This window comes from Gorilla gorilla, chromosome 8 (assembly GCF_029281585.2).
Source record: "Gorilla gorilla gorilla isolate KB3781 chromosome 8, NHGRI_mGorGor1-v2.1_pri, whole genome shotgun sequence".
Lineage (NCBI taxonomy): Eukaryota > Metazoa > Chordata > Mammalia > Primates > Hominidae > Gorilla > Gorilla gorilla.
This window is the reverse complement of record NC_073232.2, coordinates 137,385,133-137,412,193: the sequence shown is the minus strand read 5'-3', so window position 1 is coordinate 137,412,193 and position 27,061 is coordinate 137,385,133. Positions and strand designations below refer to the sequence as shown.

The 27,061-nt window shown below is 49.4% G+C and overlaps 1 protein-coding gene across 22 annotated transcripts in view; it reads left to right on the top strand.

Moving 5' to 3' along the window:
• CTBP2 (C-terminal binding protein 2) overlaps positions 1-27,061 on the top strand; it is a 174,690-nt gene that overhangs the window by 22,227 nt on the left and 125,402 nt on the right. For 5 of the 22 annotated variants that reach the window (XM_063710573.1, XM_055354091.2, XM_055354086.2 and 2 more), the window contains exon 2: positions 7,049-7,149. The exons of 15 other annotated variants lie outside the window; for them this stretch is intronic. The gene's annotated coding sequence lies outside the window, so the exon portion shown is untranslated. Of the gene's footprint in view, positions 1-7,048; positions 7,150-16,231; positions 18,042-27,061 lie in introns of those variants that run through there. 2 more of the 22 variants (XM_055354090.2, XM_063710570.1) reach the window with 2 other exon arrangements.

Below are 27,061 nucleotides of genomic sequence, written 5' to 3'. Positions count from 1 at the left end.
CACCGCCATGTCCAGCTAATTTTTATATTTTTTGTAGAAATGGGCTTTTGCCATGTTGGCCAGGCTGGTCTCGAACTCCTGACCTCAGGTGATCCACCCACCTTGGCCTCCCAAAGTGCTGAGATTACAGGCGTAAGCCACTGCACCTGGCCCTTGATATTATTTTCTTTCAGTTGGGAGAAACTTGAAATGAGTCTTGGAATTTATAAAATTGTTAAGTGGGGATCACTGCATTTGCTAATTTTCTGGTCGTTGCCCGAAATGTCCTTTCGGAGCTCGTTCTTTGTCCCCTTCCCTCATCACATCAGTCAGGCTGAGGGCAGGTGGAAGCGGCAGTCATCGTGATTGGCCAGCCCTGACTGGCATTCCCGTGATCTCGGTGCATCTTGTATGCATGCATTTGCAGTATGAGAAAACCCTTTGATGCCTTTGAGCTCAGACTAAATGTGACCTTGGTTCCTGGCCTGAAATTAATGTCTAAGCATTCTTGGCTTCTTCTGGGTGGTCGTCTGTGAACAAACTGCCATGCAGTGAGTGTGATGGAAACATACCCTCCAAAGACATACATAGCTTAGCAGATTTCAGCGGGGCTTCCCAGTGTAGTGTGAGGACACTTGGGTACATGGGGTTAGTAGCTGAAAGGTGGGTGGACACCCCATCGTGTCTTTATTAAGGGTTCAGGGACAGTTCAGCAAGGGTTGGGGAAGGGGTGTGCTAGACGCTGAGTGGAAGTTGTGAATGTGTGTGGCCACCGGTCTGCTTTCGGATGGTGAGAGCAAAGTTCTTTACTGTCTGGAAAGGTGATCTGGGGACCTTTTCACAGGTCACCAGCCACCTGTGCTCTATGATGTGTGAGCACAGTGGGGCCGCAGTTCTAGGCAGCCACAGGGCCTCATGGTGTCCTGGATACAGGATGCTTTCCCAGGACCCTTCTGGGGCTCCACATCTGTCTCCACACTTTGGGTGGGGAAGTTGCTTCCCTTGGGTGGATCCAAAAATTCCAGCTGACTTGGAGGGAAGTGAGTTGAGAGCCCCTCCAGCGGTGCTTGTTAAGGTGAGTAGCTTTTGCTATTACATGCCCAGGCCCAGCTGGCCTAGACTGGAAGCTCCCAGAGTCCAAAAAACAGGGGCTAATGAACGGTCGAGGAAAAAACAAGGCAGACAGTCTTTTGGGGGTGTGCAGTGTTAAATCACTTTGAAAGGGGACCACTTAAGAAAATCCTCTGCCCTCATTCAAGAATATTAGAAATACATTAATTTGGTGGAATAATTATAATAGTAGCTACCATCTTTTTTTTTTTTTTTTTTTTGAGACAGTCTAGCTCTGTCACCCAGGCTGTACAGTGATTGTACAGTGGTGCAATCTCGGCTCACTGGAACCTCTGCCTCCTGGGTTGAAGCAATTCATGCCTCAACCTCCCATGTAGCTGGGATTACAGGTGTGCGCCACCACACCCGGCTAAATTTTGTATTTTTAGTAGAGACAGGGCTTCACCATGTTGGCCAGGCTGCTCTCGAACTCCTGGCCTCAAGTAATCTCCCCACCTCAGCTTCCCAAAGTGCTGGGATTACAGGCGTGAGCCACCTCGCCTGGCCAATAGTATCTACTGTCTGTTGAGTGCCAGGAATGTGCCAAGCAGGGAAGATGGAGATGTATTTGGTGGATGCATAATAGTAATGGCTAATGCACCGCTCACAGGCTAGAGACAAAGTAGACTCAGAGAAGCTCAGTGACTTTCCCAGGAACACACAGCTCTTTGGCAGCTGCTGTATGGAAACCACAGTGGGACTCATCAGAAGCCGGTTCCTTTGCACAGTTAGCCGAGTGAAGAGACGGACGGGCACAGGTATGTTTGGAGTTCTTAAGTTCGTCATCTTGCACCCAAGAATCAAGGTCGCAGGGTGAAACTCTGTAGTTCTGGAGCCTGAAAGGCATTTGACATCCTGGCTGGAAACATACATTTTTGTTTTACATTTATTTGGGTAGTGGTTTGCTGGTCTGTGTTTTTTTAACCATTTGGCTTGGAGAAATTTTCCCTTTGGTTATGGTAATTACCCTTTCCTGATATGTAAATTGATTACGGCGGCTCTTTCCAATCTTGCACATTTGATTATCCACGAGCCTCCTTCTCTGCCTCTTAGTTAATCTTATTTTTAGCACAGTCCTTGAAACCTCGGTGTGAGACTGTCCATCTTCCGCTGTTTCTGAACTGCCGAAGGTCATTTTCACCAGCCCCATCAAACGCGGATGTGTTTCAAGTCAAACACAGCCATTTGAACCAGTTTCAAACAGTTGCCTTTCAAGTGTCAGCGTGGTGGGGACAGGACCTGCCACATGAGGTCCGTGTTGCTTGGGATAGTCTCGAATCACCCAGCGTGACTCCGTTGGCTCCCTTGGTTCAGTCGGCTCCAGGATGAGTGCACTTGACCAGAAGCTCCGGCGACACTGAGATTATAAGGGAGTCAGGTGAGCGGAGGCTGCGTTGTGGACACCAGCCAAGTCCGGGTGGGAGGAGGCACCAGGACCTATCAGCAACCTGCCCTGGACTTTGTTTCCTCATGTGTGTGTCTGGGGCTTTGCGGATGATTTGCTCCAGATGGAATTAATGCTGCAGTTGTTAGAAGAGCATCTCTGGCTCCGCTTCTGAAGCTAATCACCACCTCTGTTTTTGTAAGTTAGTGAGAGGAGCGTGGCTGGCTATGAGGGTGCACAGGTGCCCCTCCTGCGGTCCCCTGGGGTCTTCTCTGCATCTGAGTCTTCTCAGAGGCCACGTGAGTGAGTAGCCCCAGTGGACTCCGGATGTTTTGTGAGCCTTACCTCGATAAGAATAAAAACGTTTTGGTGTGTGATTTGATTTGTTTGCTAGAAGATTAGTACAAAAGCAGGAAGGAAAAAGAACGTGGTGGAGGTGATTGCTAGAGGCTGGCAGAAGGTTATTTACGGATTTTTGCTGACAGTCCTTGTTGAAAGGAATTCCCTGTGAGATTTATGAAGCCTTTCCAATTTATTGTCTTTCCAAGTAAGGTAAGCAAATAAATAAGTTATTCTATTTTATTATAAACACAGCCAATGTAAAATTAAAAATAAGAGGAAATGGGGCTCCATTTTTTCAGCCTAGTGTGTTTCAGGAAAGCATCTTGGAGAGGCTTTTTGTTTTGTTTTTGGCTCCAGCACATTGTGCATTTAAAAGATAAAGTCGGTGCCTTGATGTTGTATGTGCAGGTCACCATCCTTGGAGGGAACTGGTTGCAGCCTTGGTGGGGTTGACAAGATGGTGAGGACAGAGGAGCTGGGATATTCAGGACCAGCCCACCAGAGTCACCAGGGACTCCCAGGCCCCTTGGGAAATAAGGCTGAGGGGTTCCCGAGACTCTGCTCTGGGTTTGGCCACAGCCGCTGCCCCCAGAAGGGACTCTTGACTCCTGAGGCCCACGTCCTAGCAAACTGGTGACATCTTCCTGCATCCTTCTTCCTGTTGTCTTGATTACTTTGTCTCTTCTCCTTAAACTCAGAAATTGTTGGTGCTTTCAGTATCTTGGCGAATTGTGATTTTGGTGATACAGATGTGTAAGGACCCACATGGGAAATTTAGGTTTTTAGGTAAAGAACAAGCAGGAATATGAGACCTTGTCGTAAACAAACCTCTCGTTTTCGGCGGTGATGTCAGTGCTGAAGATTTGGGTGGGTCAGGTTTGGTGACCTGTGTCCCACTAAAGGCAGCTCCTGCTCCTGACACGAGCCCGGAGCCCATTTGAAATCGCTCCCGGCTCTTTCAAGGCCCTGGGCAACGCCATCAGGGAAACATCCTGTTACCATTTTGGGAGAATGTTTTACGTCTCTGCCCCTAGATGTCCCTGTGCTAGTGAAGCTATTTTGGGGGGACTAATAGGCAGCGTTTGGACGGTGTCTTGTAACTGTCAACTGATGACTTCAAGTTCGTTGGCCCCTGCTGTGTAGTAGGTGCATGTTGAAGATAGAGTGAGTCACATTCTCTGCAAGGGTTTGTTTTAGGAGCAAAAGAGGCCTAAGTAGGGAGGCTTGGAAGGTGCTGAGGGCATAATTCCTGCAAGAATGGGCTCCATGGGGTTCATTTTCTTTCTTTCCCACATCCTCCACAGTACCTTGTCCCACTCCTATAGGCACACGAAAGAGGAGGGCCTTTCTTCAACTCAGGGCTAATGAGCTGGGCACCAGGGGTTAGGGTGGGGGAACAGTGTGATCGATGCTTTTCTGGAGTGGTGGCCTGAACAAGCCTGACGTGCTCCTGCCTGCAAGGAGCTGACCACCCAACCAGAGAACACTGGGCAGGCGATCAAGCTGGGTGAGCCAGACAGGGGGATGTGTCTGGGGCCTGGGGAGCCCCACCCATGCACCCTGAGGTCAGGGCTGGCCTTTCACAGGAGGTAGGCTGTGAGCTGTGAGGGTGAGGGGCCAGCCTGGTCCTCCCTCCCAGCTCACCCTCCCCTAGGAGGCCGCCCCCTGCCTGGGTCCCTCCAGACCCTTCGTTCTCATCCTTATCTGGATCTGAGAATCACCTGGAGAGCTTTGAAAAAAGATCCCAGCTTAATCCTACCCCCAGGTTCTGAGTGTGTGGTCCACAGTGGCATCTGCCTTGGTAATAAAAAGTTCCCAGGTGACTCTAATGAACAACCAGGTAGGGAACCACTGCCCAGCCAGCACTCCTCAGCTGAGGCCACTTGTCCTGTTCTGCTCGTGGGCCGGAAGGGATGGGCTGGAGAATCAGGTAAGTCCTAACTTCCCTGCCCCACAGACTGGGAGCAGGGTCAGAGGGCAGGAGGCTGCCCTGGGAGGCCGACTTCTTAAATGCACACCTGACTGACAGGTACGCTCCTGCTGTGGGGCCAGGCAGGAGAGCAGCACAGGGGCACCCAGGGCCACACACCGAGAAGTGTCCCGAGTGGTGAGCCCAGTGCGGCCTGGCTCAGCAGGTGAGGGTCATCTTTCAGGGCTGTTTCACTTCCTCAAAAGAATGCAGTGGAATGAGCTCCGTAGGGTGAGGTACCTGTGTGCGTGGGGATGGAGAGGAGGGCTAGCTGCTGGGATGCCAGAAATGGAGGGAGGCTGGGATCTTCCTGCCTTGGTCCATGTGTAGCTGGAAGGAGAAAGCAGCCGTTGCCTAGGAGACAAAGCTGGAGGGCTTGACTCAGACCATGGACCTCTTGAGGCTTCCTGCCTGGGTGGGGGATCAGCCCAGAAACCCCACGAGGCGATGGGGGATGGGATGGGGAAGGTCATATATGCATTTCTATAGAATAAGAATCTGGCTTTCCAGTGTCTCAAGGGATTCCGGGACCTTACATTTTTTTCAGAGCCCTCAGATGGAATCCTTGGCCTACAAAGGTGGGAGGCTGTCTTGTGGACAGTAGGGAGAGAGGGTCGTGGAGCAGGTGCTGCAGGGAACAAAGGACACCTGGAGGCATTCCTGGGCATTGGCTTCCTTCCTGGTGGTTGGGCTTTTGTAGAAGGCAGAGTCAGGGAGAGACTGGGGACTTGGTTTCCTCCCGGGGTGCAGGAGGAAGTAAACGTAACAGTGATACCTGGATCAAGAAGGAGCTCCCCTCTAGCCCAGTGCAGTGAGTGGGGGCGCACCAAGGCATCCATGCACAATGTAGCCTCGCCGCTGCCTATGACGGGAAGGTTTGAGGTTGTGAACGTCGGCTAAGGTCCCCGGGGGTTGGCTGTTGGGATGAACGTGGGTTCTAGTATTAACATGGGTTTTAGTATTATTGAGGGTTGAGTATACCGGGGGCAGGGGGCAGGAGGAGCTAAGCAGCAGGGTAGGTGGAGCGGGGAGGGCTATGCCTGACTCCCTCTCCAGGCTGGGAGGGAACAAGGGGAAAGGCTGGGGGAAGATGGGAGGAGGCCTGGCCACACGCATCTGTACTGTTGGCTCCTTTCCCCAAGGACCCGCAGAGGTGGCCCAGGGTGCTGGGCGCTTCACCCTCCCTCATTGGTCAGGTTCTCTTCGTCCTCCCGCGCCGTGTGTCTGGGGCTGCTGTGGTGGGGGGGCAGAAAAGGAGGGGCCTGCCAGCCTGGTTCTCCAGCCTTTGTGGGCTTCAATTGGTCCTGCCTGGCAGAGTACTCTTTGCTCAGAGGAGTCACCAGCAGTTGCTGGGAGCGGTAGGATTATGGTCCCTACCTGGGGTTCAGAACAAGAACTGTGCTGTGAACTCCCCTGGTTGAAGCAGAGGGCCAGGAAGCAGAGGGACCTGAATTCCCCACCAGGCGGTCCCTACAGAGGCATGGACCTTCCTTTCTCCCCACTTCCTCCTGCCCTGTTGTGTCTGCTGAGCAGGGCACGGGGGGCTTCCGCTGGGTGCATTTGAGTTGGCCTAGATTTGAATCTGCTCTTAACTGCCGTGGACTCTGGCATGAGACTCTAAGCCTCAGTCTCTCCACCTCTGAGTTGGGAATGATAACAGAATTACTTGATGTTGGTCATGTTGGCTGTTGGTGATGGGTTTGTTAAATCTGGTCATTGGGGCTGCTCAGTATTTGCATTTTCAGAACAGCATGCAGCGAGTAACTAGTGCTCCAGGACAGGACTTCGGAATGTTTCCATTTGTTCCTTCTGATCGTGTCCTTTTCAAATCTGATCTGTAGTTTGTTTCTTGCCTGATATCCTACCTGCTAAGTTTTACATGCCTTTATGTGCGTTTCTTTTTGGACACATTTGATCACCCATGCAGAAAGAAGCTGCTCCAATCTTCCAGCCGTGGTTAGGAAGTGCCCGCCATTCAGAAGTCAGTTGTAGTTTTCCACATGGTCGGCTGAATAGGAATGAGGCGCTTCCCTGTCCCTAAAGAGCTCACAGTGTGGAGGAGAGATGGTATACTTCTGCTTTAGGCTTTGAGAGTCTTTGTAAATACAACTTTGATTAAATTTGTTCATGTTGGCTTATTATTTCCAAGGCAAAAACAGTCATTTCAAAAGACTAGACTAGCCTCTTTAAAGTGATTTAGAGTTTATAGTTGTGTTCAAATGCGTTCTAATTACACCCTCCAAACAACAAGCCTCTGTTTTCAGATGGAGAAAACAAAGGATTCAGATTGAAGGACTGCTCAGACACCCTCCGAAGAGGTGGCCCTGCCTGCACTCCTCCCGGCTGCAGAGTACCCCACCAGCGCGTGAGCCTGCTTCCTTGTCCCCTGGTTTTGAGTTTCTGGCCTGATCGTTGCATGCTTGGCTTCACTGCTACTTTGTGAAACTCTTTGCTGAGATTTTAACCTGGGCTCTACTTTCAGGGCACGATGGGATTGAGACACATCTTGGGGGGATGGGTAGGCAGGTGAGCAGGTCTGAGGAGGAGGCTGGGTCTGCCTTGACCTGTCCTCTCCCATCTCTACATACTTACCAGCAATCAGTGCTTGATGCTGAAGGTCATACTGAGATGGAGGCTATGGGCAAGAGTTTGAATCTGTGTGGTCTTCTGTGGGTGCTCACTGACCTGCTGTATGTGGATTTCCATGCACCAGACACATGCTCTTAGAATGTGCCTGGCAGCTTGAGCAGGATTGAGGGATCTAGAGCTTTCTCCTGGCTGCTTCCCCCACAGTCAAGGAGATTTAGCAAGCAGGTGCAGGGCCAAGTTCAGGGTTGTGGGCCACAGGCAGGCCCTTTAAATCCAGTCATCCATTTTGATTCTTCTCTCCTTGTGGTTGGTATCTGTCACTTGTCAAAAAAGACTTCGTCTTCTGGGGCTGTCATTCTAAGCGTCATTTTGCCATACTGTTAAAATTTTCTGAGTGTTTGCTTGATTTGTGTTTATTGAAACTAAATTCATTAGGATGATGTGAAAATAGCACTCCGCTGTTTACCAAATCGGATTCTTGTTGTTGGTATTTCAGTACATCATCTGTTCTCACTTGAATGTCGTGGAATTTGTTGGTAAAGTGCTGTGCAGATGAAAACCCATATTTTAGTGGAGTTTTTTTTATTCAAATAAGTTTATAAGTATTATATACCCAAGGTGCTTGATTTGCCATTTGATGCAGTCTGTACGGATGTGCGAATACTGGTGCTTGGCTTGGGCTTTGAGAGTTTGGGGGTATGCTGGGAGACAGCTGCAGGGATTAGGACTCTACCAGGTGCTGAGTCAGAGGCTGGTTGGAAATCCTCCTCCTCCAACTCCGCCCCTCGCCAGCTGTTTGACTGCTGCCAAGTCCCCCAACTCTGGGGACCCCAGGCCTTCATCTGTGAAATGGCCATTCCTGTGTTTCTGACAAGGCTATTGGAAGACTTCATTGAAGACACTGTATTGGTTTTTCAGCACTTTAACATCTCTGGACTCAAGTTGTGTCATAAAATTGATCACAAGCCATAGTTTAATTGATGACATTTTTTTTTTCTCCCTTAGTGGTTTATAAAATGATGCTGGTCTAAGGTTTGATGATGTCTTAGACTTGAAGAACATGAACCTGTTTTTGCAAAAGTTTTAGAGTTTGGCATTTTCCAACAAAAAGGCAGTTGCTGGACTTTTGAATTGGTCAACGAGATTCCACTTGTTACCAGAGGATTTACTAGTTGCATTTCTAGAGTTGTTGGCCTCTCTTTTCTGATTTGATTCAGTGGTCAGATCATCCAGGGTTCTTGTGTTCAGAGACCCAGAGTGCTATAATGCTTCCAAAATAAGCCTGACCTAAGACTGAGACAGAAGGTGAGTATGGCGGAGACCACCAGGTGTCCACCAAAGGGCCCTGCTTCCCTTCCACCACCTCCAGTATCTGTCGGAGGCTCCATGATAGTTCCCACATGGAATGTGGGTGGCAATGTGTGTCGCTTCCCGGCAGCAGTAATTAAGAAACAAGTGTGCCTTGCTCAGTTTTTCTCCTGTTGACTGTCAGCTGGATGTGGAAAATCCAGCAGAGAATGCCTAGGTGCTAGGGGAGGATTCTGAGTGTCTGAATCACTCTGTGGAGCAGAGTTGCCCATTAGGAACATGAGCCTGATGTTCTTGTGATTTAGAAATCACATTCTAATGTGTTGAGCTGATACACAATTTTAGGCTTGTTTGTTAAAGCAGACAATGTGAACATAAGTAGTACAGTGAGTTGGGGAGTCCCAACCCGCCACTGCCCCCTCCCTGTCCTACACTTGCTTGGGTTAGATAGAAAGCACCACCGTCTCCCGTTCACCAGCCTAAATGAACCTCGTGGCTTCACTTCACTCATTCTTGCCCATTTATTCACTGAGTCCTGTAGATTCTGCCCCTCCCTTCTGACCTTGTTTGGGGGCCTCACACCTACCCAAATGGCATCCACCTAAACACTTTGGGTTCAGCTAGGTGCCCTTAAAGCCTGATTTTCAAACGTTGGAGAAGTTTAGAAGCAAGTTGGGCTGTAAAATTGCAGCAATGACCTGGCATGGTGTGGCAGCCATGAAGATGCTCCTGATCTTCTGCTTCTGGGAGTGTGAGTGACTGGTGGCCCCAGCTGCTACGTTCTGAATCCCGCAGTGGAAATCCAGCATGGCGTTCCCAGACAGCCTGTGCTCTGCGGGCTGCTCCCAGCCGGGGACAGCAGGTGAAGACTCCTCCTCCCCAGCCTCCTGCCTTCCCTGCCATCTCATCTGCATCTGCTGTCAGACTTGCATTTCCCTCTGCCTCCCCGCCTGTCTGCCTCCCCAAGAAGTCTCTTCCAGAGCTGATCGTGTCTTGGCTTCGGTTTTTGGACGACCCGAGCCAACACACATCGTATTTGAGATACAGTGGGTCGGAGGCGATACCCAGGAATTTTCTCCAGCTTGGACAGCAAGCCCTTTCCCCTCTCTGGGTGGCAGTGTGCCTCCCTCTAAAATGAGGGGGCGATGCTTGGCAGTTTCTAGAACCTGTTCAGATCAAGGCAACCTGGGAGTTAGAGTTCCGCTACTCTTGTCTGGCAGTACAGTCGGTCTCTAAATATGCTTTTATTGTACCTTCCCCACCATCTGGGTGAAGCATCAGTAATGAAAATGGAGTGGAGGCTGCACTGACCTTTTCGAGTGTCCACGCACTATATTTTAACTGGGAAGTTGCATGTATTTTCTATACTTAATACTTTAAAAGCCTCTTGGGCCTCTTGAGAGGCTTGTAAGTGCAGCCCACGTGTGACTTGAGCTGGGAACACAACTTCAGATTGAGAAGTCCCACTTTTATAGGACACAGCATTTGACAGCAGCTGCGCTCAAGTCGTGTGGCATTTAGCAGCGTGTTTCCAAGCGGACCTGTGGTAATCGTTTTGCTCTTGGGGAACCGTGGCCAAGGGCTGCCCTGCCTCCAAAGAGGCTCAGCAAGGGAAGGCTAGAAGTCCTGTGGGCTGGCCAGGCATGGTGGCTCACACTTGTAATCCCTGCATTTTTGGGTGGCAGAGGTGGGTGGATCACCTGAGGTCAGGAGTTCGAGACCAGCCTGACCAATGTGATGAAACCCCGTCTCTACTAAAAATACAAAAATTAGCTGGGCATGGTGGTGTGCGTCTGTAATCCCAGCTACTTGGGAGGCTGAGGCAGGAGAATCACTTGAACCTGGGAGGCAGAGGTTGCAGTGAGCCGAGATCATGCCATTACACTCCAGCCTGGACAACAAGAGTGAAACTCCGTCTCAAAAGAAGAAAAAAAAAAAAAAAAGAGAAATCCTGTGGGCTATACCTGGGGGTTCTTTGCCCTGCTTCCAAGCCCTGTACAGCCAGCATGTTGCACATGTCATTGTCCCGGGGTTTTCTTCCCAGAGGGCCCTTTTCGGTGCAGGGTCCTCTGTTTCATCAGCCTGCATTAGCACAAATAACCCTGACCGTGTCCTGGACCTCCTTGAGCTCACAGGCAGAGGTTGCTGCTCTGTCCTTTGCTGTTTGCAGACTTGGACTTGGAGTAGTTATTCTCCCTGTGCCTCCAGGGCCTTGGTCCTCACAGGTGTTTCTGTGCTCCTCCTTCCAGAGACAGGCCTCCTGTGAATCGCTCTGAATAAAAGGTTCCCAGCTGAGGTTTTGGAGTCTCCTTTGGAAGGTTGTCTTGGTATTGTTTTCAGTCTCTTGTTAGGAAAACCGGACAGGTGGGTCTGATCATCTACAATGAATGTGCACACCGCCCCCGGGTTCGGCAGGACACACTGTGCCCCCAGCCCCGGTCATCTTCTGTTTGACCACATTTCTTGGCTGAATTTCAGATCTTCACCTGGAGCACGGGTCTCATGACCTAAGGTCAACCTGTTTGTGGTTCTTTCTGTTTTTTCTTTGAGGTAAAACTTAGAGGAAGTGTTGGGAGGGAAGTGGGGATTGGTGGGGAAGGGGCATGAGGTCAAATGAAATGCATGACCTTAAGTGTGCCATTTGGTTAGTTCTAACACATGCACATACCTGCGTACCCCCCAAACCCCTACTAAGAGCTACAGTCACTCCAGAAAGTCCCCTTGGGGCCCTGCCAGGCTGTCCCCACCCTCACCTCCCTGATCATCTCAGGCCACCACTGTTTTGGTTTCTTTTCCTTCAACAGAGGTAGTTTTGCCTGTTCTAGAATTTCATGTAATACTACATAATACATGTATGTACATTATACATAGCATATACATGTATACATACAATTCAATATGTATGTATATTATGACACATGTACCTTTTTGCATGAAGCTTTTTTCATGCCACACACATGATGTATTTGAGATTTTTAAGACATTTTGGGCCAGATTATTCTCTTGTTCCTTTTTACTTCTGAGTAGTATTCCACTGAATGACTCGACCGCAGTTTCTTTACCCGCTCACCCATTAATGGACGCTTGGGCTGTTTCCAGCTTTTCGCTATTCTGAGCAAGTAGCTATGAACCATTCTCATGCGTGTCTTTTTGTGGACATATGATTTCATTTCTCTTGGGTAAGTTCCTAGAAATGGAATTGCTGGGTCATGGAGTAGGTGTATGTTTAGTCTTACAAAGTGGTTATAACATTTTATGCTTCCACCAATCATGTATGGAAGTCAGCTATTTTTTAAACCACCCTACAGAATGTTGGCTTTCTGCTTGGGTGGTGGAGTGGGATGGGAGGGTGAGTGGGTAGGGTCCCCTCCTCTCCCTTGACCCCCACCTCCCTACTAGCAGGATGGGGTCAGGGGTCTGCAGTGTTGGCTCTGCTGGGCGTGGGCTGTGGAGTTCACATGCTCTGGAAGATGTAGCTGTGTCCTCTATATTAGGGTGGGGCCTGTTTCTCTTGCTTTTCCTGGCTATTCTGAACAATTCTTGTTCCTTCATTCCTTCCCCCCGCCTCCCAATGTCTCTCCCTTCCTCTGCTTCCTCTTGTCCCCAAAATACCATGCTCTCTGATGAAGCTCCAGGCTAGTAAGTCAAGAATGCAGGTCGTGGCCTTTGGTACCTGGTGTGTTCCTGGTTCTTTATGACATCTATGCCCACTGTTTTGCATTCATGACTGACAGAAGTGGATTTTTGGAGCCTACTGATGGTCACATGGTAGCACATGCTGTCCTAGTTTGCTTCCGTGTGAGGATGGACACTTGGCTAAGTAGGTGTTCTAGACAGCTGCTCCCAGAGCAGCCTCACCATGAGCTGGGCCACCCCAGAACCCGGCATCTGGGTGTGCTAGCCTCATGGGCCTCAGGAAGCTGCAGCCAGCTCTTCCAAGTCTCTGGGGTCATTACTTTTAGAAGTGTGTTTTATAGGGTTACTAGAATGTTCTCTTAAGTGAATTCCATTTTATGTATTTATATCCTACCTCTTTCAAGAAAGTTCTTTGAGGACTCAAAAAATAGGGTGCCGTAATAGGGGTTGAGATTGGGGGAGGGCCAAAATTGATGTTAAAATGCAAATACAGCAACCAAAAATTTCACGACAGTTGCTGTAACAGATAACTTAAGTTGGGCAGCTCTCTCTGAGTTTAGGGAGGGACGACGTGTGTCCTTCAAGGAAACGGCTTGCCACAGGGAGCTGCGTATAGGGTATAGTGATGGCTGTAAAGTGCTCTACCACCAACCATGGGCTGCCAACAGATGCCAGGCCTGGGTTCCCACAACTGCTTCTTGTGCTTGAGATTGCTGGAAAGAATCAGAAGTACGACATGGAGGGATGTTTAGAGGAGGCCATTCCATGTGGGTCCTTCTAGGGATACCGTTTGATTTAGGATCGAATTTACAATACCTCACCAAACACCGAGCCAATTGGTACAGGTCTATTCTCCCAAAAAATTATTGATCTCAGCTGGGCTTTTGATAGGCATTTGAGAGAAGATGATTCACATTCTACTTTCTTCCCAGGAACTGACGTGCATGGCTAGCCCCGGTGACCTGCCAGCCTCTCAGGTGTGCAGGTGGACAGTGGTTGAGGCAGGCCTGTTGGTTCCAGTGACACAGACATGAGATCAGGGCAGGATTGGGTTTGTTTGGGTTGTTGATGAGCACTGCAAGGGGTGAGGCAGTGATGTCAGTGGTTGCGGGTGAGCCGAGTTGGAGGGGTTGATGGAACATGCAGTTGGACAGAAGTATCTAGAAGGCAGGTGGTAAGGAGCCTCTGGAGTGCCTTTGATTTGAGAGCATGTGCATGGGGCTGAGGCAGAGTTGCCATCCCTCCTTTGTCCGTGCCTACTTCGTGTAACACTCGGCTGTTTCTTGTTTGAACTCCTTGTTGAACTCCTTGAGGACAAAGTTATGTCTCATTTAATTTCCAGCCTTTCTTACTTAATAGTACCTGGCTTGTCCACAGTTGATGCAGTATTGGGATGGACAGAGTAGCATAGAGAGAGAGAGAGAGAATGTGTGTGTGTATGCACGTGTGTGGTGCAGCAGGCAAGACAGATGGCAGCTGAGAATGGGCTATTGGCTTTGACCATCAGAAGTGCACACAGCTCTTTTGGATGTGTGTGTATGTGGAAGATGTGAATGTGGTGTGGAAATGTGGAAATAGCTATAGATGTGTATATGTGTGTCTATATAGCGGGGGGTGGTGATCAGAATAAAAGCTTGATGGCAAGGATCAAATAAGGAATGTTGGCGCCTAGGGGAGCAGACAGTAGCTTCTCTGGGGCCGAGGCCGGGAGGTGCGAGCACATCTGCCCTAACAGGGAAGGAACAAGTACGTGGCTTGTCCTGATTGACGGGCCTGGCCCTGCCATGTATTTCGGTTCATCTGTGGCTTTCTGCCTTTGCCGTCCCCATCCTCAGCTGTACCACACGTCAGTTTGTGGGCCCTGGCCTTGTGGATGGCATTTTCTGGTGCTTCCTATCCATACGCTAGGAACGGAGTTCAGCACCCAGGGAAGAGAATTCTAGCCTGAACCCAAAGAGAGAAGCCCCTTAACTCTTGTTTTTTTCACCCCCACACTCTTGATGTCTTTTAAGTCCCAGTGACTTTTGAGTTTGGCTTTGCTCGTTAAGTTTCATGACTGCCTATTTTTAAGTGGAATTAGAAGTTAAGTTACCGAGAATCACAGCATCTTGCTAGGTAGCATTCCTCTCGACCCTGCCAGGTGAGCTTCTGAGAGGCTAAGTGACTTGCCTGAGGTCACATAGTTGGACAAGGCAGGAAAGCACCAGCAGCTGAACTGGCCCATTGCGAAGTGTGTCCAGCGGGCCTCTCCCAGGCCACCGCTGCACTGCGGTCTAGTGGTACAGGCCAGAGCCCTGGGCTCCTCCTTGCCCTCCCGCAACCTCAGTCCACTCCTGCTTCTTAGGTGGACGGCACTGGCTTTGGCTTGAGACTGGGTTAGGCATGTCATCTATTTGGTTTCTCGAATGCTCAGCCCTGACACTTCTTCAGATGTTCTTAGCATCACCCTTGAACAAACGTTGGTTGGGGATCCGGGGACTGACTTGTTTACACTTCTTCCAATTTGAGTGAAATACCAAGAGGCTGGCAGAGGGACAGCCCCTGAGCTATGGCTCCCTTTCTTAGCCCAGATCTCAAGAGCTTTCTGCTGTTTTTGCTGTCATCTCTGCTTTATGTCGTCTCTGCTACCGAGGTACAGCAGTTAGGAAACATTCGCGTCCCCATCACTCTGGTCACTCTGCTGACTGGTTTTTGGACACTGAGTGTCCCATTCATTCTATCACTGTTGACTGGTTTTTGGACAGTGAGTATGTGACATGCATATGACCCATGCTTAACTCACTCGGAGCCATTATCTGAGCACTATTTGTCAGGTGCTAAGAAGGCAAGCTTCAATTGACTTAAGTTCCAGCGGGGATGTTTGCTTTTTATGAAAATGATGCTTAGTACCTCCTTAGTAAGACAATGGCAGAATAGACCAGACTGTTGTCTTCAGAGATTCCCAAACACCGGATATTGACAAGGTTTGCTTTCCTAAAGTTGAGAAGAGGGCTGAAATGTAAGGCTTATCTGTCTCTCTGAGCATTTTAGAAGAAAGATATATCTAAGCTCTGTGTTTAAATATAGCATGGTGTTTGCTACTCGGATGGCAAATAAGCAATTGAATATGTAGGTCATTGACTTATGAGAATGAGTTTGGAGGTTTTTTTGCATCTGATTAACACTGTCTTACAATTGGGCTGTTGATGCTACGCCAAAATTGGGTTACACAGAGTTCAGCAAGCCATCTGGGAAGAAAACTGGAAGAATCATGAGAGGATACCTCTGTCCCCTTAAGGTGTTAGGAGTGTGACTTGGTGTTGAGCCCTGTGGCTACAGCCAGTGGCAGTGGCGCCAACCGCTCCCAAGTTACACTGGGGAGAAACACATCTGAGTGCCGTGCGTCTGTACATATCTATCAGGAGGGAGGGGGCAGAGGGCGATACTTCATCGAGATAAATGCCAGCGGTGTATTTTAATACATTCTTGATTCAGAAGGCACTGTTTGGAATTGCATATTTAAAAGGAAACTGCCATCCCCTTTTGAAGGTATGTGACATTTAAAAGATCTGTAGCAGAAGATTGGTTTGACAGCTTTGAATTATAATTGAAAGAGTTTTTGTTTTAAAAAAGAAAATGATTACTTCTATTTTAAATGTCATCACAAAGACATAAATATGTTTAATCAAATTATATATTTAATGTATGTAGAATATAATTTTTGTTTGTGTGGAAGAGTCACTGGTTTGTGTGTGTTTTAAGCAGCTTTAAAGCTAAGCAATGTTGATGATTTGAAAGTGATTCAGCTTTTTTGGTAAATGACTATTTAAGGGTTTATAGAATTTCAAAAAATAGTATTATTAAAATCTGTATATTTTTTATCTATACACATGTACCTAGTGGCACATTTTGGGAGATGGAGGTACTTTTATTATTGTTGCTGACAGATAGTAAAGATAAACTGTCGAATGAATTGAAAAAAGTGGAACCTTGAAGATAATAAAGGCGGAAACAGCAAAGACGCTCCTGCAATTTTCTTTTGGATTCTTTGAATCAGCAGGGAGTTACTGGGAGTGCTAGCATCGAGTATGCCAGCTCTCCTTAAAAGGGAGGCAGCAGGGGAGGCCCAGGAAAAGACACAGAGTGCCACAAAGACCTTTCGGGTGATACAAAAGGCTGGTGTGGCGTTTGAGGGCACCAGCAGGGTCCCCAGGCTCGAGAAGCAGGGGCGTAGCTCTGGGTCTCCCCTGACCCTGGCTATCTGCTAGCACACTCCAGCTCTAGAACTTTCTTTGAGCAAGCTGGGTGTTGGAAGCCGGCCAGCCCAGCGTACAACTGTGTGTGTCAGCTGGGGACAGTCTTGGCCTGTTCCAGCCTGCTCTGTAGTTTCGATTTAGCCAGACTGGGTCAGGGAGTCCTGAAGTTGTTACCCACCAGAGTGGCACTTGCCCAGCACAGAGCTGCCCCGGGGGCTGGTTTTCTCTTCTGGTCTGTCCTCCAGGGCTGCTCTGTCAGGGAACGCGATCTCTGTTGGGTGTGGCCCTGGGAGGCCTGGGCAGCTGGCAGCACCTGGGAGAGAACAATGAGTCAGTCATGCCCGCTCCCAGGAAAGAACTGACGTAGCACGAGCATCTCTGCCAGCTCCAGTGAGAGAAGGTCAGGGTTCAGGAATTGTGAGCTCTGGCTTCTCGAGAGACAGGATGCACCCCGGGGCCCCTGGGGAGCCGGAGGACACAGATCCCTGTTGAGTGCGTAAGCAGTGTCAACAAGGCCAGCTCCTCATGGCCCCTCCTTGTAAGCGCTGATCCCCTAAAGAAAGGAATTGCCCTACTTAGTGGCCAGCATGAGCTAAACCACATAAGCCAAAAAATGACAAATCTGTTATTTTAAAAATTAAACTTATTTTGAAGTAATTGCAGATTCACATACAGAATGAATTCACAGGGTAGGAGAAGGTAATACAGGAGATCCCTTAAACCCTTTCCCTGGTGCCCTCCAGTTGTAACATTGTGCAGAGTTCTGGTAACAGCAACACAGCGGAGAAATTGACATGGATAGAATCCATGGATACTATTCAGAAATCCCTAGTGTAACATGCACTCATTTGGCTGTGTATTTAGTTTTGTGCAATTTTAGCACGGGTAGGTCTCTATTTGTACCAGCCCAAGAATCCCCCCGTTGCCCTTTTATAGTCATATCCACTTGAGGTGGCCAGGACGGTCCCCAGCTGAAGCACATGGTCGACACACATGGGTAGACACAGCTGACCAGCTTCTAAGACCCAGTTTGCTCAAAGAAAGTTCTGGAGTTGGCGTGTCCTACCTACTTCCTGGTCTCTAAGCCCGGCAACCACTAATCCGTTCACCATCTCTCCAGTGTCATTTAAAAATGTTATATAAATGGAACCCTACAGCATTGCCGCCTTTGGGGATTGGGATTTTTCACTTGGCTTAATTCCCTTTGAGATTCATTCGAGTTGTTGTATATATGGCTGGTTGGTTTCTGTGTATTGACTGGAAGATTTTTGACCCAGCCTTAGACCAGAACACTGCAGAAGAGGAAATCCATCATGGAAACCCGAGAGTGACAGGACCCTTGCTTGGTGACAAGTAGAGCTGGTCATGTCGACAGCCCCCTCTTACCTCGTCCCGTCTCAGCAGATATCCATGGGGTCGTATTGGGAGTGACTTTTGTACCAGTTGGCTTGGCTGATTTTGGAAAGAGCGGAAGAACCCCCTTCACCTTGTGAGTTTTGTTCATCTGTGTTGCATGTGTTTGCACAGTGTACATTGACTGAAACGTGAAGAAACAGCCCTTGGGATAAAGGGCTTTTGAGTCTCAGTTTTCTCTCTTGGCGCTCATGCTCTGAGAATAATAATACGTGTGGTGCAGGCCCGGTGCACCAGGCAAGTGAGGGCTGTGCTGGCATGGTTTCTTTAGGAGGAAGGCCTGTTGCACCTATGTGGCTTTGGCATGCTTCAGTGAAAACTGTAAAATTACAAGTCCCAAGAATCTAATCTCACAGTGAAAATGTTGAGTTGTTCATTCAGAAAGCACGCTTGCCCTGCATTTTGAACATACATACTTGTGTGTATTTATATGTTCATCATGTGAGAACAGCATTTGTGAATTGCCACCCTCATGAACATCCATGCTAAAAGGTTGTCCATTCTTTCCAAACTGCAGAAATGCGGCTGAGTAATGACATACGTGTGCAAGTTAGTTCAGGATTCCCAGTGTTAGTGACTTGATGCGCATGAATCAATAGATAATATTTATATGTCCTTTAGGGGCTCTGCAGTTGTTTTTTTCCTGAATCAAGACTAAAGCCAACCCTGCTGCTGATTGTAGGCAAGTGTCCTTTGCTTTGTGGGGAGCCAGGACTGGAAGGTCGCTTGGTTCACAGGCCTGGGTTAGGGTGGGCCGCAGGTTGGTCTGGAGTTTGGCTTTTCTCTCCCATCCCAGATTCCCCTGGCAAGAGGCTGCGGCACCTGCATCAAGGACCATCAGAGTTGGGTGGTCGGAACTCACTTTGGTTGGATGTGAAGGGGCTGCTGTTTGGGAGGTTTCACCTCCGTGATGTGTTTCTTGAGTCTCTGGGTGACAGCGTGGTGTGGTGCAAAGCGGAAAGGAGTTTGTTGCTGATGGTCTGGGGGACCCAGGCCTTTTCCCCCATTTCTAGATGTTGTTGTATTCATTTGGCACTGTGATTAATTCTTAAAAATAGAATGAGTTGCTTCTAGAGGGAATATATTTTGGACCCAGGAATTCAGTTCTGTCTTTGGGTGCTTCCTTCATGGCTGTGTTTGCAGAGTTTCTTCATATGCTATTTTCTGTGACATAGATAGCCTCGAAATGGATTTTTAAAAGTACAACGTCTGAGAAGTGAGTAGTTTGTACATGGTGGGTTTAGCAGCTGCTCCATTCCACAGCAAGGATACTCGTCATTTTCAATTGAAATCTCCCCCAACCTTGAGGTTTGGGTTCATAATTCAGTTTAAAATTAAATAGAACCCGGTTTCCTTCAGGCCTCTTTTCTTTCCAGGACTGTGGATTCTCGAATTCACCAAGCCGTGTGAGTAAAGCATTTGGTAAATGATACAGCTAATGCTTGGGTGCCTCTGGCGTGCCAGGCGCCACGCTGAGTGCCTGTGCTTCCCGCTGTGGCCCCATGAGGGAGGTACAGGTGACCACACCTGGGCTCCTGGGGGAGGAAGAGAAAGCAGAGGGAGAGAACGCTCTCCTGGGGTGACTCACAGCCTCACCCAAGGGCTTCTTACCATTTGGTTGGTCTCTGAGCTTTGCAGGATAAAACTTGGATTCTGTCTCTGCTCTCATGGATCTGCCCGTCTAAACCAGTTACAGAACAGGCAGCCCATTTATGTAATGCCTTTTGCAATAGATAAAGGGTTGAGGGTGAGGTCATTGTCAGGGGAAGGCAACGTGAGAGAGTCGGGGTCAAGGAGCCGATATCTGGCCACCTTACTTTTACTAACTTCACTTTCCCAGTCAGTATTGCGCATGTAGTCCACTGATCAATAGTGTTGACGTGGGCAGGGCAATTAGCTGGGCTTGGGGCCCCATGCCTGTACAGGAGGCTGAGCCCAGAAGAATACTTGAGCCCGAGAGGTAGAGGCTGTAGTGAACTATGATCATGCCACTGCACTCCATCCTGGGTGACAGAGTGAGACCTTGTCTCTAAAGAAATGTTGTTGGCCAGTGGCTCACACCTGTAATCCCAGAACATTGGGAGGCCAAGGCGGGCAGATCACCTGAGGTCAGGAGTTTGAGACCAGCCTGGCCAACATGGCGAAACCCTGTCTCTGCAGAAAATAGAAAAATTAGCTGGGCGTGGTGGTGCATGCCTATAATCCCAGCTACTCGGGAGGCTGAGGCAAGAGAATCACTTGAACATGGGAGGTGCAAGTTGCAGTAAGCCGAGATTGCACCACTGCACTCCAACCTGGGCAACAGGGTGAGACTCCGTCTCAAAAAAGAAAAAAAGAAATGGTGTTGATATGTAAAGCTGGTCACACTTGTAAGTAATTTTTCAGGGACTGTGGACTTTGAGCCATTTGGTTCTCACGTCATTTCTTTTTAAATGCCACTTCCTGCTCATCTTCCTGCTCATCCTGCTGGAGTCTAATCTGTGGTCAAGGACTTGCCTGGAGCCCACTGGGAAGTCTCCTTTGGCTGAGCTCTGACAAGGCTTTGGCTGTGCCTCTTTCCCGGCATCAGTCGGGGTCCTAGATCCTCGCTGGGGCAAGGGATTCTCGCTGTGTCTCTCCAGCCCACCATTTCTCTCCCAGGTTGATTGGCTATTGGAATTGAGACATCTGCATTGAAATCCCCAAGAGAACATCCTTTTCTGTATCGAAGTTGCATGAGGGTGGAGGGACACTTGGCTTTTTTCAAAACCCACCTTTGTAGTACAGCAGCCACGCAGGGACTTAAATCCTAAATGGTGCCACTTTACAATGTTGGTGTGGCCCGAAAGCCTGCAAGGCAAAGCAGCCCAGGCAGCAGCTCACTTTCGGCACCCCAGCTTCAGAGCCCTCCTGACAGGAGCTCACAGCTCACATTTTTCCATATTATAGGAAATCATGCTCTTTGCAGAAAATAGAAAAATACAGGAAAGTATAAGAAATAAGTAAATGATTGTTATGTTACACACTTTAAAAATCCTTTTTAATCTTAGCATGGAGAATAACACTTTGGATCTATTCTGTCTCTTATGCATATACGTATATACTAAAAATGAGATTCACTGAAGAATGTTTTAAAATATAAGTGAGATTTGAATACATGTTTCATAGTTTATTTTCCATTTGACCTATAAGTATTTTTCCCGTGTCTTTGAAGTATTTTGAAATACTTTTAGTAAATACATAATTGTTGAGATGGATAGTGTCTGACATATCCCTGTACAGCTCTATCAGGAGAGAGTTTATCCTACTCTGGTTTCCAGCATGGTCTGGTACATCTTGACCACTTTTCTAAGGATTCCCAAGGGGGAGAGTGGAGTGGGGCATGGAATCTCAAGTTTACAGAAAAGATGCCCACTCCTTCCACCGCAGTGGGAGTGGGGGTCACACCCTCGCTGACTCCTCAGAGCAGCCAGCATCCTGCTTTTGGTCGGGGATCTTGCATTAAAACCTGCCAGCTTTAGAGGTTCCATCTCTCGCTGTGGTATGGGTGTGTGCTCTGAATGTCTGAAGACCCCTCTGCTCACCTTCTGGCCCTGTGTAGGGCCTATAGTAAATATATAGTCTGGTCCTTGTTAGATCAGGTGTCCTTGGGGTGCCCTGTGGAAAGGAGCTCAGAAAACCCCTCTTGGTCACCCTATCAGGGAGAAAGCAAGACCGGAGCCTGACACCAGGATGCCCCAGCTGGTTAGTAGTGGCCACCAGTTGGAGTGAGCCATCTCCTATGTCCGCTCCTTCTGGCAGGTTCCTGACCATCTCACAGGGGTGTGTGCACCTCCACCAGCAGCTGCCTTGTCCACTTACAGTGTAGAACCATGGAAGACTAGAGACGGATACCTTCAAGTGCTTCTGAGTTGGGATGTGTTTTCTACTTGTCTTTCGGAGCTGTGCGTCTTTGCGGGGACCTCAGGGCCAGGCTTCCCTCTGAGCCAGGCTGATTTTAAGCGTTCCCCAACCCCCCCTCCCACCCCCCCCCCCCCCCCCCCCGCCTCCGCTGCACTGGTCTCTTTCAAGTTCAGGTGATTTCCTGGCTTGTCTGTAAGTAGGACTGTCGTGCCCCACTCAGGTACAGGTGTGTGGGGGTGCAGCCAGGCCCCATGAGCCTCAGGTCCAGTTGCTCACACCAGCTGCCTCTGCTTCCATGGCCCACGGGCAGCTTTGGGTGTGGGAATGCAGCTTGAATTCACAAAATGATGTCGTTGTGTGGGCTGCTTGCTCGTGGATCCACTTTTCCCCCCCCCTTTCAAAACTTGGCCCATGGCAGCCCCGATCAGCAGCACCCGTTTATCAGTTTGTTCCTTGTTCCTTTCTCCAGTTGTTGCCAGGACTCCCATCTGGCATTCTCCCATCTCACGCCCTTGTTTATTTCTCCGTCCTGGAGCCACTTCGGATGGGGCACTTCTAGAAGCCTAGCTAATGCCGCAAGGGCTTCAAGCTCCCCCTTGTCACCCAGCTCATCTCAAGTCTGTTGGCCCTGTCATCTAGAAAAGCCGAAAGCTGAAAGAGCAGAGGAATGGTCACATTAATTGACTACATCTGAGACAACACTGGAAACATATCCTATTTTATTTTTCTTTAAAAAGTGGCAGGATTCCAAGACTTCCCTTCCAGTTTTCCACTGGTTGGCCTTCTATTGGAAGACGAGTTCTAAAATCTTGGCTGTTGGGCCTTTTTACATTCTTAAAACTTAAAACCAGCTGAATATATTTAATATTGTAAAATTTCCATAAACACTCTCTGACAAAGACTGTGTATGTAAAGTTTCTGCCTAGAGGGCATTTTTCTTCTCGGAGTTGAGACTCTTGGGCATCAGGGGGTCATAATGAAGTGTTGATTTCACCTGAAGTGCCTCTGTGCCAACGTGGCTGTATAGGGACATGGAAAGAATTAGCTTTCGGGGTTGTTGTTTTTTCCTTCCCCGAATAAAGGATAATTGTTTCCAAGCTAATTAATATGGTTTATTTATTACTAGGCAATAGTTGGTGGAATTGAATCTCGGGAAGGAATAATCCAGCAATGCTAGAGTGACAGCCTCTCGGGTACACCGTTTTCATTCCTGTCCAGTGTGTATCGGACACTCAGCCCTTTGGTAGACATTGTCATTTTATTGTATTTCTTTTCACCATGTGCCAACCAAACTTGGACTCCACACTGCTTCATGCCCAGTGAGCTTGGCCTTTCTCAGGGTGGGTTTGTCCTTAAAGGCTGGCCAGGCGCATAATTAATATGGTGGGGTTGGGGGGTGCCGTCCCAGGCAACATTGGGCTGTGCTGTCATGGTAGCAGCCTGAGGTCCTTGTTAGAGGGCATGGGTCACACATGTACCCCACTGTGTGGTGCTTGGTGGCAGAGTTGAGAAGTGAGGAGAGGTGGCACCTCCCACTGCCCTTTCCTCAGGGATGCCTGTCTTTACCCCCAGCAGCCCCCAGGACTGCACATGACCTCTTCCTGCAGAGCCAGCTGGCGGCCACCCCAGTGCCGTCCCCAACTGCCCCCGTTACAATTCGTTGCACTGCGCATCCTCACTGCAACCTGAAGAGAGTTGGGGCAGAGGAGGGTTGGGAAGGCCAGGGAGCGGGATGTCGCCTTGTGGGAGAGCACAGGTTGTGGCCTGTGTTCACACACAGGTGGCCAGAGACCCCACTGAGGGTGGCTGGGGGTGTGTGAACCAGGAGCCACTGTGGTACGCAGGAAAGGAGGCGGGCAGCTGAGTGCCTGTCCCTGGTCATTCAGGGAACCCATGGGTCCTCTGGGCTGCTTCTCATGGCCTGGAGTCAAGGGCCACCATCCTGCCTCATGCTGCTGTAGGCAGGTCAGTTTTGGGGCAGAGCATTTGGCTTCTTGATGAGCTTTTGCCGGAGGCTTTTCCTTGACCGCTGCCCTTGAACTTGAAATCGTTGGGAGGATCTGCTATGGGACGTGTGGGGAAAGCCCCTGGCACCACTTTCCATGCCATCCGCTCAGGGACTGGGAAACAGCTACATGTCTTCATTGTGGTCCTACCATTGAGAGTCCTCCCCTTCCCACATACTGACTGATACCCCGAGGCAGTGCCGTGGTGCTCTAGGGAGTGTCAGGCTAGGAGAGGGGGCTTGCCCTAGGGTATCTGAGCTGTGTCTGGATGCCTCCGAGGGGTGGGCATGATCCCCAGGGCTGTGGCTTTAGCTCGGCTTCTGATACAGCTCGGCTTCTGTGGGTCCCACTCTTAGCAGCCCCATGGCAAGTCACCCCTTCTGAAGGGGGCCAGAGTGTTGGGAGGAGGGGGCAGAGTTTGGGGAGAAGGGTGAGACATTTCCTGGAGTACCCATGTGACGGGCCCATTTTGAGAAGGCTGTCAGCATGGGTGCCCAGGGACTGTCTGTGAGGCAGAGGGCGTTCACTCGTCCTAACAGACACCGTGCTTCCAGAAACCCCAGGCCAGCCGTGGGGCACTGTGACCTGCACACTACCCGTCCCTACGTGAGGCGTGGGTACAGGCCTTGGCCCCAGAGTTTGCCTGGGACCTTGCTGGCACAGTCACTCCGTGGTTTGGGCAACAGTGGGGCGGGGGCTGAGTGCTAGGTTCGGGCCTGGAGTCGGTGGCCCCTCCTGAGTCCCTGGGGCAGGGACCAGGTTTCTGTTTTGCTCCTGTGCCTCTGGGGCTTGGCACAGTCCTGGCACTGAGTAGGTGCTCAGGAAATCCCTGTTGAAAGGATCCAGGAGTTTGAGGTCATAGTTGGTGTTGCATCGAGTCCAGAGAGGTCTCTGAGGAAGCCTGGATGTTTGTGGTGGGCAGGGGTGTGGAGTGTAGGGGGCGAAGACTGTAGACTACTCTGACCTGCTACCATGCCCTGTGCTTGGGGCAGAAGTGCAGAATTCTGGATGGTTCTTTACGCAATCCCTCTTTTCTGAGCACAGCCACACCACAGGATGGCAGTGAGGCCACCTTTCAAGGGAGGGGAACGCTTCGGATGCCTAACCATTAATCATCAATGACCTGATTAGGACTATTGGATTCTTGTGCTGAATGTCAACTGTTTATCTCACGAGTTAGGCAGAGATGAGTTTCTTAGAAGAGGTGGATAACGGCCTCAGCCTGGAGACATGTCTGGAGTCTGATGATGACACGCAGTTATTGAGTGCTTGCTGTATGCAGACCTTGGGACGAACCTTCCATGGGTTCTCTCTTTCAAAGGGCCTGACCACCTTTGAAGGTAGATGCTGTTACCTCCAAATCACAGGCAGGATACTACTTCTTAGCCACCGATGCTGGCCTGCGGAACTTGGGATTAATTCTTGCTAACTCCTTGTTCTTTCCCTTGTCCCTTCCCAGAGTCCATTACCTGTGGGAAACTTTTGATCGCCTAAGGGATGGTTTTGTGGACACATTCCAGTTTTCTCTTTTTAGCAGTAAACGTGAACGGTGCTTCCTGGAGTGTGAGGAACACAGCGCACAGTGGTGCTCCGTTCAGCCAGACCCGTGGAAACCATGAGTCAGTTTCAGATAAGGCTTTCCAGGGTGCAAGGGCCCCTTTAGGATCAGTCTTTCTCCGCTAATATATGCCCACGCTCAGCTGAAGTTCTGCTCCCTGGCTGGTGTGACCCAGCCGCAGGGCCAGCCACCAGAGGAGGCAGCAGCAGGTGCCCCACCTTGAAGCAGGGGTGATGAAACCCTCGCCATCCACGGTGGGACAGTAGGAGGAGGAGGAGCCTAGACAGCCAAAATGTGAGTTCAAGCAGAAAGCCTCAAGTCCTAACGAGAGCTGGCACATGTGAGCTTCAGATGGCAGAAATATCACTAGAAATCCCTCCTGCAGAGAAAGCGTGGGTAAGCGGGCACTTGGTTAGATGAATGCTGCTCACAGCAGGTGGCATGGGGGGGCCAGGCCAGGTTGAGCTGCTCGCCTGACCTCTGTTATCTCTGCATTTAGGTGGGTGGGTGGGCACCCCTTCCATGCCATGCAGAGTACAGAAGCTGTTCTGAAAGAACGCTACGAGTTCAAGTGAAGGCAGGCCCAGTCCTCCTGGAAGGAGCCACACCAGAGTTTCTCAGGCGCCCCCATCAAGACCTTTTTAGGGCTCGTTGAAGGCTTCTAAAGGTTCTAGTCTCATTTAGTTTCTAAGAAAAGGATTTATTCACTACAGACCTAAAACGTAATTTTTGTATGCCTGACTTAGTATAGGAACAAAACACCCAAGCAGTGGCGGCGGGGTAGGGGGTCCCATCTAGGTACTGCAGCCTTAGTTGTGAGTTTCCTATATGTGGAAGGTGCGGGAACTAGCTGACCACAGTCTGGTTGGGACTCTCACCCCCAAATCCATCTCTGGGTGCCGCGGTTCTCTTCTGGGATGTGTGAGAGTACACACCCCCTTGTCATCAGCTATAGGCAGATCACATTTGCCGCGGGATGTTTAATAAGTTCACGCAGGTTGATGGTACAGGCCAAAAATAGGACCCCTGTCTGGCCAGAAGCAGCCACGTGAACTTGGGAGGGGGTGGGCATGCTGACCGGCAGTTACACGCCAAGGCCACTTCAGCTCCTGCGGTTGCTGGTTCAGAAGCAGTGGTGATTTTAATCGGCTAAGTCATTTCTGCGTCTCGTTGTATACTCCTGGAAGTTCTTGGAGAAATCCTGCCAAGAAAATATCCCCTGGTGAATCCTCGGGGCACTAGTCCACGCCGCACTGTCAGCAAGTATCTGCTGAAACAAGTATTTTTGAATCTTTAGCTTTTCTGTAGCTCCAGTCTTTTTTAAGTACTTCTTTTGACCTTCAAGTAACAACGGGCACTTGCTTTAAAATTCTGACAGTCTTCCAAGCCTTTTAACATTCTTTTTCCACTAAATAAGCTGTCGTCGTTCACTGGGACAGGCAGCACAGTTGCTTGAACTCCCGGCTTGAAATTCCATGAAATGTCACCTCCTCTGTGAAGCCTTCTACAAGGCAGACTTGTCTATTTCCTACTTAATTTTACTATGAAATATCTCAAATTAGAACCTGTACCCACCACCAAGATTAGGTAGATGTTAACATGTTGCTACGTTTGTCTTCAGACATTGTTCAAAAACAAGTAATGTTACAG